The sequence below is a fragment of the Thalassophryne amazonica genome, chromosome 11 (assembly GCF_902500255.1).
Source record: "Thalassophryne amazonica chromosome 11, fThaAma1.1, whole genome shotgun sequence".
NCBI classification, from domain to species: Eukaryota; Metazoa; Chordata; class Actinopteri; order Batrachoidiformes; family Batrachoididae; genus Thalassophryne; species Thalassophryne amazonica.
The window spans coordinates 53,445,022-53,458,917 of record NC_047113.1 but is presented as its reverse complement, the minus strand read 5'-3'; the positions used below and the strand labels follow the sequence as shown (position 1 = coordinate 53,458,917).

General features: G+C 46.1%; 1 protein-coding gene across 4 annotated transcripts in view; it reads left to right on the top strand.

Moving 5' to 3' along the window:
• The window catches only part of drp2 (dystrophin related protein 2), a 437,530-nt gene that overhangs the window by 299,080 nt on the left and 124,554 nt on the right, over positions 1-13,896 (top strand). The window lies entirely within an intron of this gene.

Genomic DNA, 13,896 nt, shown 5'->3' with positions numbered 1-13,896 from the left:
GCAGCTGATTCACGTTTTGGGGGTTAACAAGGCTGCAGCAGCAAATACTCCTCTAGGACTGAAGGACATTCAGCTGTGACTTATTCTGCGCCTCCAGAGGAGAAGGTGTCCATATCATGCCAGGTTCAAACTGTCACATCTCTTGTATCACTAAATCCCATCCACATATCTCCCTTGGAAATAAATCACACATAAAGATACTGCTTTATTTGCTGTGTTTTCAAGAATGCTCACAGGCCAGAAAATAAGAAGATTCTCAGGGTATGTTTAACAGAGAAAAGTCTTTTTATCCGACACTTTATTTGTCCCTGTGTGCACTTTATTGGAAAATACTGTCATATTGCCAGAGACAAGAGCTGGCCATCAGGCAAATGTGTGTGTGTGTGTGTGTGTGTGTGTGTGTGTGTGTGTGTGTGTGTGTGTGTGTGTGTGTGTGTGTGTGTGTGTGTGTGTGTGTGTGTGTGTGTGTGTGTGTGTGTGTGTGTGTGTTCACACACTCACACCTGTCTTGTTATTAGCTATTCATGATGATCACGATGTCTTGTTAAAAAAAACAGCCACAGGCAACAAGTAGATCTGAGTCAGTTTCTGCATCAAATTGGGATTAGCTTTGCATAAAGGGGGAGGTGGAAGACCTGGTGGTTTGAAAGGAGGGCTTGTGACTAGACGGTTCTGGGTTTGATACCCCATCAGACAGTAATCTCTCTAAAATGCCTTTGAATAAGGTCCTTAATCTCTAAATTGCTCCCAGATGATGTCTATGCAGGAGAACAAAGGTCCAGGTTTTTATGGTCCTGGTGCATCCATGCAGTCTTACTGTAGGGTTGTGAGACTCAGACGCTAACCAGTGACTTTAGGTGAGGACTGGTTATCTTTGGTACTAGGATTCTTTGGAAATCATTGGGTATTGCTAGAATGACTTTGTGTCAAATGAGCTCTTACTGAGGGAAACTAAGATGAGGCGTATCACTTGCATTGTGAGGGTGCGTCAGCTTTGACATTTTGGTCATGTGGCTTATTTCTCTGTGCATGATCCAGCACATAGGTGCCTCAGTGTTGAGGACCAGAGTAGCCAAGGGGATGCCGAGTGTTCACCTGGCTGGAGCAGATAAATGGTCATTTTAGAAATGTGGGGATTAGATCCGTTGTCATCTAGGACTCAAGGTAGTTCTGTGGTGGTTGGGGTGCAGCGACGTTCTTCACCAGTGCATGTTCCCAGACTTGACATGCTCTCATTGTGCAGGTAAGCACCTGTGTGTCATTATTAGAAAGCAGTTGACTTATCAGCATTAAATGAAAAAGGTCTATAGCAGGGGTGGGCAACGAGAGCCAAGACAGTGCAGGTTTTCCTTGCAGCAAATCACCACGTGGATTTGCTGATGAGCTTCTCCCCTGAACATTAACACCTGATCATCAAGGAAATCACCTGCTGAGATGATTGGTAGAAAGGGAAATCTGCAGTGTCTTGGCCCTTCATGGCACATGATTGCCCACCCCTGGTCTTTACAAAGCAAATGCAAAGGTTTTAATTGCGCTTTATGATCTACAACCACGATTTACTACAAAAATAACAAAGGCATTAAATCACTTCAATTCAATGTATTTATACGGCGCTAAATCATCTAATAGAAGCCGCCCTTGGCGTTTCACAGGGGTAAGGTCCAATCTCACCCAGCCCCTGAGCAAGCACATTGTCTACACGGTAATCAATCAGTTCAAATGTTTGTGTGCGTGTGACGGGTTGACACCCTTGTCTGCGCCGTGACAGAAATCAGTTGGCGAAGCATTACCTGGGATAATGGGATGTCCTTTCATTACCTGTTAAATCGCCTTATTTCTGGGTGATGTATCTCACCAACTGGAACTCCTGTAGCCATGAAAGCCTGCAAACACACACACAGGCTCATAATTGGTTTTGTAAGTACAGCCGAGCTTTCCCTTTCACCCTCCTTCCAATTTTCTGTGCTGTCAGTTTGTGCAGCGCCACTGAAAGGCAACTTATGTTGACAGCGACGGGCTGGCACCTCCCGCTCCACCCGGCTTCCACCGCTGCACTGTGAAATTGTCCTGCCAATTAACAACACTTCGGTCTGTTTCGCAGCCCCTTTCTTGTCCCTTCCCTTTCTTTCCATATGCTCACCTGCTTTCTAGACTTTCTGCTCCCTCTTTGCAAAGCAATCCCTTCCCACATTCTCTCCTCTCCTCTCTCCAGATGAATGTCCCATTTTCAGCACAGCACAGCTTTATAATCTAAAATGCCTTGACTTCCAAAGCTCCTGGTAGCTCTCAAACATTTCTGACAAAGCAGGGAGAAACTGCATTCCAATTTTCTGCAGAGAATTAAAGCATTTTAAGAAATGTGAATTATTGATATTGAGTCTTTCTGTGTTTGTGTGCTACATTTGTGCTACGCATGCATCTGTTTGTGTGTTGATTTGGGAGCACTATTGGTTATTTTAAGGCTGATGAGGGGGCGATATGGTCGTGAACGTGCACAAAGACAAGTCAGCATTTTCGGCCGTGGAAAAGTATTTGTGCATTTGTAGCAACTGCAGAATCCTATGTGCCACATGCTAGAGGCAGAATAAAAATCTATCCTCCTCTGTGCTGTCAAGAGCACATTTGGAACAACTGTCCAGAGGGAGAAGAAAATGGAATACCATCAACATGTCTCGACCAAGTCGGTAAAGGCATTTCCTCTCCCTCTGACGTTTCGGTCCCATGCATAATGTATCTTAATCTGATCTGAAGACTCTTTTCTTAATGTTTCTTCAACCAACGCTGAAGCCTCGGAGTGTGAAATTTAGCTGGAATTAAAGTTTTAAGGGGATGAAAAGAGGGTGAACGGAGGAGGGCAGATTTGTTAGTATATGTGATTAGAGGAAGGAGAGAGACATGCAGCAGGTCCTGTTGTGCCGGAGTCTTATCTCGCTGCACAGGGCTGGACCGGTAAGTTGTGCACGATTGTTCAGTGTTTGCTGGTGTTCCATTTAGTTTTGGTTGTGGGGTTTGTGGGAGTTCTGGTCTGCAGCTCTCTGAGTGTTATCAGGCCTGTTGGGGTCCCGGTCCTGGTCTTTTCATGCACACAGAAACACTGTTGCTTCACAGCAACATTAATTTCAGCCACTAATGCCGATTTCCAGTAGAAATTGTAATCGCTTCATACTTTAAGAGGATTGACCGCACCAGATTCACCTGAATAAATATGTTTCTACGAGGGGGAAACATCTCCAGCTTTAATTTACACACCTGGAGTATGTTTTTATACAGAAGAAAGATTAGGGGAAAAGGTGGAACACTGGTTTTCTTTAAAACTCTGGGGATCTACTTGAGGCATGGTTGTGTGTCTTTTTTCTTTATTAATTTAGTTTTGGTTGTGAAGGGAATCCCGCTGAAAGTTGAGCAGTGGAGCTGAGCTCTCCGGCTGATTGGTTGTTCTTTACATGCAGGCCAGCTGACCAGTCCTCCAAGGAGACCCGGCTGTGATTCTGCTCTAGGCTCTCAGTACTAGTGGACTGTCATGTCATCTCATGTGGTCCTGCCAGTAGATCAGTGTGTGTATTTGTGTGTTATATCTCCTCTTCTTTATTCTTGGTGCTTCTTTGTGTGCTTCCTCTCAGCTTCTGTGTATCCCCCGAGCCCCCCTCAGTTTCTTTGTGATTTTCATTTTTGTGCATTGCTGTGTGCTCTGATCCTCCAGATTAAAAAAAGGCATTGCAAAGGCCTGTCAAAAGCTGTTCTATTTCAAATGCTGCAAAAGACAGTTGTCTTTTGTAGAAATTTGAGGACCCACTTGTATCCTTGCAGTCATGACGCTGCAAACATTCTAATTCAACTCACATTATGTTCAAATTAAAGCTATTTCTTTATTCATATAATTCTCACCACGTGAGAGATGTTTGATGATGTGAAAAAATACGCTGAACAAAAATATAAACGCAACGCTTTTATTTTTGCTTCCATTTTTCATGAGTTGCACTCAAAAATCTAAAACATTTTCTATATACACAAAAGATCTATTTCTCTCAAATATTGTTCACATATCTGTCTGAATCTGACTTAGTGAGCACTTCTCCTTTGCTGAGATAATCCATCCCACCTCACAAGTGTGGCATATCAAGATGCTGATTAGACAGCATAATTATTGCACAGGTGCATCGCACATCGCACATTGTGCCGTGGACCTGAGGGAACATGAATCATTAAGTTTGTCAACTGAACTTTATCCTGCATGATTCTATATACATAAATGGTTACCTTTGTCTTTCTGTCTGTCCGGGCTATAAAACTACAAAAGGTGAACTCCCCAAAGTTACATATTCTGAACCACCATGACATGGGCTATAACCTGGTACTATTTTCAAACAAAAAAATTAATATTAAGACAACAATATTAACAATAATCTGATACATACAGTTGAACCATATGTACCTCAGTGGCAGTTGTACTCCAGCACAAATCTCTCAGCTTTAATAGCTGGCCGCTGGCCCTATGCATATATGCAGGAGCTCAGTAGCCTGCCTACTGCTATAAACAGAGCCCATGTCAATCCACATGAATTTTGATAGTTCTCCCCATGCCAGGCATTGGTGGCTGAGAAGGGGTGGGGGTGGCTGGGGGGGTCAATCCACATGAATTTTGATCAAACTTATACACAATCACTATGATATAATACTTATCAGAATACAGCCTATTCCTTCTTGGAATGAAGGTTTTCACTCTTAGCAGAGAGCTTTCAACCACAGGCTGTAAATTAAACTTTAAAAGTTTACTGAATAAAATATCAAGCTTTGTCTTTTCTTGCAATTTGTACATGTATTTCTAAACATTTGCACATTTTGTAAAAATAAAGGTGTCGAGTGTACATGATGTGTATCACTTGCGTAGCGTTGATCATAATGTATCAGGCAAACGCATGTTTTCTGTATCACAATGGCACTCTGCAGATCATTTGAAAAAGTGATGTAGTTCTAACTGCTGATGGGGCAGCACCCTTTCAATCAGCCAGTAAGCGGGCACAGAGCCTGTGTTCTCCAATGGCGCGTTGTATATATGCTGCTCATTATGATGTAAATATCCTAAATTCAATTTTGTTATTTATCAACTCTTCACACCCTGCTGTCCTATTATAATAGTGCACTAGCTTTGTGGTTGATGTAATAGTTTTGGTATGTTTATGTTTCATGGCTCAAACTGTTTTTAGTGGTCAAACCTCTTTTTTTACAATTGAAAAGATTGTTTATTCTCTAAATATACCAATGAATGCATAACTTTAAGAAATATGCAAGGCAACATTTACACCATTTAAAGATGGAATGCCTCAAAGTGTGCAAAAAGAAACCACTACTTTTGCTGATAATGTGGCTGGCCTGATGGCAGAACCTGTGATCTTCGACAGTTAGTTAGTCAGATGCTCCAGAGTTGGTAACCCCAATCAGCTGTATATCCACTTTCCTGACAGAAGGACAAGGAACATTGTCTACCAAGAGGCTCTTCAGAACTATTGGTCAGTAAAAGCTACATTTAAATATATATTCAACATCTCAAATCCAAAATTAACATTTGCTTAAAAGCCATTTTATTTTTGTAGCATTCTTATAAACTAGATTTGCAATGTATCAACAATTATAAAGGTCATAATATCAATTCTGATTAATGATTATGAGCATACTTGATCTGCAATATAAAGTCTGAAGAACTTCATTGTTGTTTCTTGCATGCAGCAAAATTCAGTTTTCTCTCTTGCTTTGGGGATTCCACCTATTTTGGGTTTTTAGCTCAAACCTTTGCCTATTCGGACTACATATATACTTATAAGATATCTACAATTATGACAAAATATAAACTTTGGAATATTTTGTAGATTATATCTTAAACAGGTTAACCTGGGCAACGCCGGGTACCCCAGGTAGTGTGTAATAAAATAATACATGCTTTATGTGTTATGTATTTTCATTGTGTACTAAATGGAGCCATTTATATGATATAGATTACTTTGTTGTGACACTAATCTATAGGTCCGCATATTGCTTTTGTTTTATGTATGGTCGATATTTTTCATTTAAAAACAATTAATTTATTAAGTAAAGCTTAACTGACAGACCATAACTGGTGGCTTTCAATTAAACTTCACACCATGGCTGCACACCGTGTGAAGACCTAGATAAAGGAAAATCATTTTGGTCCAACATCATCAAGGGGAGCTAATTATCTTGTGATAAATTTTTGTCCGATAATTTTTAGACCAACAATGTGGTAAACAAAGATGAACAGCTACAAACATTTATAACATTTTAAATCAGGTGAACACCTACCTGTTAAATGTTTCATAGCAGATGTCTAGTTCTGTCTTCTGCAAACAGAGGAGAGCTGCTCTATCCTCTGCAGGCAAAGGAGAACAGGACACACAAAAAAAACTCATTTCTTTTAACCCCATACTGATACGCGGGCAATATCACCCAAGTCATCCAGAGGCATACATTTTTAACTTATGGGTTAAATTTTTGCCAAACTAATTTCGGACAAGTTATTTAAATTAACGTCATGTCTGAAGTTTTATAAAGTGAAAATATCAGATATATGTTTTAGTTTTAAAGTAATGCGCTAATTTTTAAGGTTTTAGTGTGGACATGCTGTGCCCAGTGCATTATGGGTATGATAGGGTAATCTCAGTACATTCACAACATGAGAAGTGCATTTCAGACACTCTGATCAGGCTCCACGGACAACAGCATTAAACTCTAGTGCCTAAAACTCTCGTGAATATATTCTCTGGGTTTATAGACGTTATTGTGTTCGCATTTATTAAATTCCACGCATCTTAAATGTAGCAGACACGGATTATCTGGAATTTTGTTTTGGCAAGGTTTTATGTTCTCTACTGTCGTCTACTGGCCAGTAGTGTCCATGGCAGTATTCGCCCTGAATCTGGGCTGATATTTTCAGTCACTGTACTCGGCTCCAGCTCAAACTGTACGACAGAACCGCACGGTGTAAAAGTTCAGAGCACATGATTTATGTTCTCACACACATTGTGCGTTCAAAAACCACACATCGGACTCGTGTTTCCAGAAGCAAAACGTAAACAGAAGCTTTTTTTTTTAAATTTAATTTACATTTCTTATTTTTTACAAAACCTCTCGATGGGAGACATCAAAGTTTAAAAAAAAATTACAAGACAGGTCTGCAGTGTTTGCATATGCACAGTGCGAGAGGTTAGATGCTTGTAGCTCTTCAGCAGCGGGATACCCTCACTACGGCCAACCAGAATATCAAATAGGTTTGATTTTCATCTGACCATACGATCGCCGATCAGGAGGTAGTTGTGAGATGTTAAACGCAGCTTGTTACTCCATGTATACTAAACGATGCAGGACGTGCAATTAACCTGAAACTCAGTACGATCCAAAAAATTCTCGCACAAATGAAAAATCAGCTGAAAAAGGGCCAAAACTCGCACAGTGTAAACCCAGCTTAAGTACTGAACATCTGGCACCAGTAGATCATGGCGGTGTTCTATTTATTTTTGACACCGGTTATATCAGACGGTTATCTAATTACAACTTGGCTTTTTTTTTTAAATGCCTGTTTACAAATAAAAAATTGGAATATTTTACAAAAGCACATTTATCTGTAAACACCAACACATGACACACCTCACATTAAGGTGTTGGTTTACATAATGAATGACTCAACCAATCACTGTTAGTGGCGACACATTTTACCCAGAATCCTTTGCGATCTGTCTGCGTTTGTTACAAAACTTCAGAATTAGTACATTATTCAACATTAAAAGATATATTGTATATTTTAACTTTGTGCAAATGACAGAATTGACATTAATGGAGTTATTCTATCAGTATTCATTTTATTTATATACCAAACTGTTATGTGTCGGACGCAGCCCGGAGAACCGACCAGCGTTTGAAGGACCCAGTATAAAATAAGCAGAGCATGGTACAAAGGATAACAGAGTTTAATGAACATAACAGTGCTGTGAAAAAATATAAAAGTGCGCGGTCTGGCGTGGTGGTTTTGCGGTGCGCTCCCAGCAGCGCCAACGGTCCGGAGCCAGAACCAATTCGGACCCAAGGACCCCGCCAACACCCCCCAGGTGGCCGCTACAAACCGAGTCTGTGAAAGAAGGAATCATTATGTGAGTCCACACTCAACACACAGAGAGAACGCTCAAAGGTGCACAAACAGCAAACACTTCCTGGCTTAATTACTAATCAGCTTCCCACACAAAAACCAACTCAAAAAACACCCACAAGAAACGAACCAACAACAACAAAACTAATCAGTGGTTTATACCGTCAAGCTCAAACAAATCGAACACACCTGTTCCAACTTAAGAGCTTAACGGTAATGTGACTCAGTCACCACAAGAGGGAGCCAGAGTGCTAAAAATAAAAAACCCTCTTTGGTGACAGAGAAAACAAACGAGCTGCTTTTCTGTGCGCAGCTGTGAGCAACACACAACCAAAAATGTGATTCAACTAAATAACACCGGAGCTGACACAACAGACGCAGTAGCTATCATTACCCGGGGAAACGGGGCTACGACTGTAACACAGGAAGCACCGCGACCCGTGCCACAGAGCTCCGCCGTGCGCGTTCACCCATTACAGACCCACTCCTGCAGCTCCCGTTCAAACCTCTTATCCGGTCGAAGTGCGATGCGAAGCCGTCGCCAGTCACACTCCACCACGACCCACGGATAAGGCACAAACACAGGAACACGGCTGCACGAGCGCTCAAATCAGTATTCAGTAATGGGTTCTCCAACGCGCACCATCCGGGCGGAGAGCACCCGCAACTGATCCGGATAACTTCTGAACATCTGCTGCCGCCTTCCCGGCGCGTTACCGTCTCTGCTACCGCTGGGTCCGTGATGTTTGGCCAGAGACTACTGTTATGTGTCGGACGCAGCCCGGAGAACCGACCAGCATTTGAAGGACCCAGTATAAAATAAGCAGAGCACGGTACAAAGGATAACAGAGTTTAATGAACATAACAGTGCTGTGAAAAAATATAAAAGTGCGCGGTCTGGCGTGGTGGTTTTGCGGTGCGCTCCCAGCAGCGCCAACGGTCCGGAGCCAGAACCAATTCGGACCCAAGGACCCCGCCGACACTCCCCAGGTGGCCGCGACAAACCGAGTCTGTGAAAGAAGGAATCATTATGTGAGTCCACACTCAACACACAGAGAGAACGCTCAAAGGTGCACAAACAGCAAACACTTCCTGGCTTAATTACTAATCAGCTTCCCACCCTGCAGGCATGGAACACCCAGTTCACAAAACTCCACTGCAGAGGAAGCTGATTACACGACCAACATACAGCTCAATATAATAAGGTGTGAGGGACACCACATTTACTGACTGTATAAATGTTAGTCACAAAATCTAACGTACCTCAGGAAGTGTGCTGACGAGCGTGAGACCTCACCCCCTCCTCTTTCACAGACCATGCATCAAACCTGGACGTTCTCTGCATCCACTGATGATGAGATGGCTCCCGAGACGACGATCTCACCCGTCTGGTCACAAGGTCGAGTCTCTGGCAAATACACACTGTGTACTCTAGACTTAAATGCTACCATTTTCCAATCCATGTAGATGCACCACAGCTGTGAGTCCTGACGAGCTGCACGTGATCAGCCTCAGGTGATCAGGGTGAGGTACTGATAAACTCAGCTACACAGCCACTCAGTCCCAAATGCAAGCCACCTGGAAGGAAAAACAAAAGACAGGACAAAAGACAGAAACAAAAAAGGCAGCCAGGCCCCCCCAGCCATACAACACCAACACATAACTCAGCATTGCTTTATTTTCCAAGACCTCCGCCTGACAGTAGCGTTGTGACTGAGTAGAGAGTTGAGCTTCATGGCTCCTCTTGGTTGCTTCTGTGCTGGAAGCCATGTAGTAAACAGGAGCTTCCAGCAGAGGGCAAGATGTTCAAAGACAGAAGTGCTAGCTCATTGTTTGGGTCTGTTGTCGCTTTTGATACTATCAGACGCGATCGTGGTGTTAAAACTCAAAATCAGCTTGTTAGTAGTTGCAAGTGTACCAGAGACAATACTGGAATTTATCGGTTATCTGTAACTTCTGATGCATTTTTGGGTGGTTTATCGTTTTATCTTTATCAAAGATAACTTTTCAGTTATCTGATTATCTGTTATTGAAGTTAACTTTTTGTTTATCTGTGCCCACCACTGCAGTCAGGAATCTCCAGATTCAATGGTGATATTCAGTTCAAATAAATTCAGTTTATTTATACAATGCTGAATTGTGACATAAGTCACCTCAGCGGACTATGCAGAAGTAAGGTCTGGATCTTAGCCACCCCATGAGCAAGTAAAATGTTGGCAGTGGTGCATAACATCCATCCATCCATCCATCCATCCATTTTCTTCCGCTTTATCCGGAGTCGGGTTGCGGTGGCAGCAGCTCAAACAAAGCCGCCCAGACCTCCCAATCCACACACACCTCCCCCAGCTCCTCCAGGGGAACCCCAAGGTGTTCCCAAGCCAGCCGAGAGATGTTGTCCCTCCAGCGTGTCCCGGGTCTTCCCCGGGGCCTCTTCCCAATGGGACGTGCCCGGAACACCTCTCCAGCGAGGCGTCCAGGGGGCATCCGGAAAAGATGCCCGAGCAACCTCAACTGACTCCTTTTGACGTGGAGGTGCAGCGGCTCGACTCCGAGCTCCTCACCCTATCTCTAAGGGAGCGCCCAGCCACCATGCGGAGGAAACTCATCTCGGCCGCTTGTACTCGCAATCTCGTTCTTTCGGTCATGAGCCAAATCTCATGACCATAGGTGAGGATCAGAATGTAGATCGATCAGTAAATCGAGAGCTTTGCCCCCCTGCTCAGCTCTCTCTTCACCACGACAGTCCGATACAGCGACCGCATCACTGCAGATGCGGCACCGATCCATCTATTGATCTCACGCTCCATCCGTCCCTCACTCGTGAACAAGAGCCCCGAGATACTTAAACTCCTTCACTTGAGGCAAGGACACTCCACCAACCTGAAGAGGGCAAAGCACCTTTTTCCAGGTGAGAACCATGGCCTCGGATTTGGAGGTGCTGGTTTTCATCCTGGACACTTCACACTCGGCTGCAAACCGCCCAATGCACGCTGAAGGTCCTGATTTGACAAAACCAACAGAACCACATCATCCGCAAACAGCAGAGACGAGATTCTGTTGTTCCCAAACCAGACCCCCTCTACACCCTGGCTGCGCCCAGAAATTCTGTCCATAAAAATAATGAACAGAACCGGTGACAAAGGGCAGCCCTGGTGGAGGCCAACGTGCACTGGAAACAGGTTTGACTTACTACCGGCAATGCGAACCAAGCTCCTGCTGCAGTCGTACAGGGACCGGATAGCCCTTAGCAAAGGACCCCGGACCCCGTACTCCCGGAGCACCCCCCACAGGCTGCCCCGAGGGACACGGTTGAACGCCTTCTCCAGATCCACAAAACATATGTGGACTGGTTGGGCGAACTCCCATGAACCCTCGAGCACCCGATGGAGCGTGTAGAGCTGGTCCAGTGTGCCGCAACCAGGACGAAAACCACACTGCTCCTCCTGAAGCCGAGGTTCGACCATCGGTCGAATTCTCCTCTCCAGTACTCCGGAATAGACCATATCGTGGAGGCTGAGGAGTGTGATTCCCCTATAGTTGGAACACACCCTCCGGTCCCCCTTCTTAAACAGAGGGACCCCCACCCCGGTTTGCCAATCCAGAGGCACTGTCCCCGATCGCCACGTGATGTTGCAGAGGCGTGTCAGCCAAGACAGTCCCACAACATCCAGAGACTTAAGGTACTCAGGACGGATTTCATCCACCCCAGCAGCCTTGCCACCAAGGAGCTTTCTAACCACTTCGGTGACTTCGGCCTGGGTAATGGATGAGTCTGCCTCTGAGTCCCCAGTCTCTGCTTCCTCTTCAGAAGACGTGACGATGGGATTGAGGAGATCCTCGAAGTATTCCTTCCACCGCCCGACAGCATCCCCAGTCAGGGTCAACAGCTCCCCACCCGCACCATAAACAGTGCTGGTGGAGAGCTGCCTCCGCCTCCTGAGGCATCGGACGGTTTGCCAGAATCTCTTCGAGGCCGACCGATAGTCCTCCTCCATGGCCTCCCCGAACTCCTCCCAGACCCGAGTTTTTGCCTCTGCGACCACACAGGCTGCTGCACGCTTGGCCTGCTGGTACCTGTCAGCTGCCTCCGGGGTCCCACCTACCAACAAAGATAAGTAGGACTCCTTCTTCAGCTTGACGGCATCCCTTACTTCTGGCGTCCACCACCGGGTTCGGGGATTGCCGCCGTGACAGGTACCAGAGACCTTGCGACCACAGCTACGAGCGGCCGCATCGACAATGGAGGTGGAGAACATGGTCCACTCGGACTCCATGTCTCCAACCTTCCCCGGGATCTGGGAGAAGCTCTCCTGGAGGTGGGAGTTGAAGACCTCGCTGACAGAGGGTTCCGCCAGTCGTTCCCAGCAGACCCTCACGATACGTTTGGGCCTGCCAGGTCTGACCGGGTCCTCCCCTCCCAGCAGATCCAACTCACCACCAGGTGGTGATCGGTCGACAGCTCTGCTCCTCTCTTCACCCAAGTGTCCGAGACACGTGGCCGAAGGTCAGATGATACGACTACAAAGTTGATCATCGACCTCCCGTTCAGGGTGTCCTGGTGCCACGTGCACTTATGGACACCCTTGTGCTCGAACATGGTGTTGGTGATGGACAAACTGTGACTAGCACAGAAGTCCAACAACTGAACACCACTCGGGTTCAGATCAGGGAGGCCGTGCTTCCCAATCGCCCCCTCCAGGTCTCACTCTCATTGCCCACGTGGGCGTTGACATCCCCCAGGAGAACAATGGAGTCCCCGGTTGGAGCGCTATCTAGTACCCCTCCCAGGGACTCCAGGAAGGTCGGGTACTCTGCACTGTCGCTGGGCCCGTAGGCCGAGACAACGGTGAGAGACCTGTCCCCGACCCGAAGGCGTAGGGACGCGACCCTCTCTTTCACTGGAGTGAACTCCAACACATGGCGGCTGAGCTGGGGAGCAATAAGCAATGCGACCCCAGCTCTCCGCCTCTTTCCGTGGGCAATGCCAGAAAAATGAAGTGTCCAGCCCCTCTCCAGGTGTTGGGTACCAGAGCCCAAGCTGTGCGTGGAGGTGAGCCCGACTATCTCTAGTCGGTATCTCTCAACCTCCCGCACAAGCTCAGGCTCCTTCCCCCCAGCGAGGTGACATTCCACGTCCCAACAGCCAGGGGCTGTGAGCATGGACCGGGCTGCTGGGCCACCTGCCCTCGACCGCCACCCAATCCTCTCTGCACCCGACCCCCATGGCCCCCTCTGCAGGTGGTGAACTCACAGGAGGGTGGGCCCACGTTGCTCTTTCGGGCTGAGCCCGGCCGAGCCCCATGGGCTAAGGCCCGACCACCAGGCACTCGTGCATGAGCCCCAACGCCAGGCCTGGCTCCAAGGTGGGGCCCCGGCTCCGCCATACCGGGCAACGTCTCGGTCCTTGATTTTTTTACTGATCATGGAGGTTCTGAACTGCCCTTAGTCTGACCCGTCACCTAGGACCTGTTTGCCTTGGGAGACCCTACAAGGGGCACAAAGCCCCCGACAACATAGCTCCTAGGATCATCCGGGCACGCAAACTCCCCCACCACGATAAGGTGGCAGCTAGAGGGGGAGGTGCATAACATTTATTCTTTTATTTGAACCCATTTTACCCACTATTTTGGTAAGTTTTGATATGACATTCAGCACTCATTGGCCATCAAACACAACATGTTTCCTTCCTTTTGTTTCATTTGTCCCCGATCAGCTATACATTTTTCATAGAATGCCTGGACTAC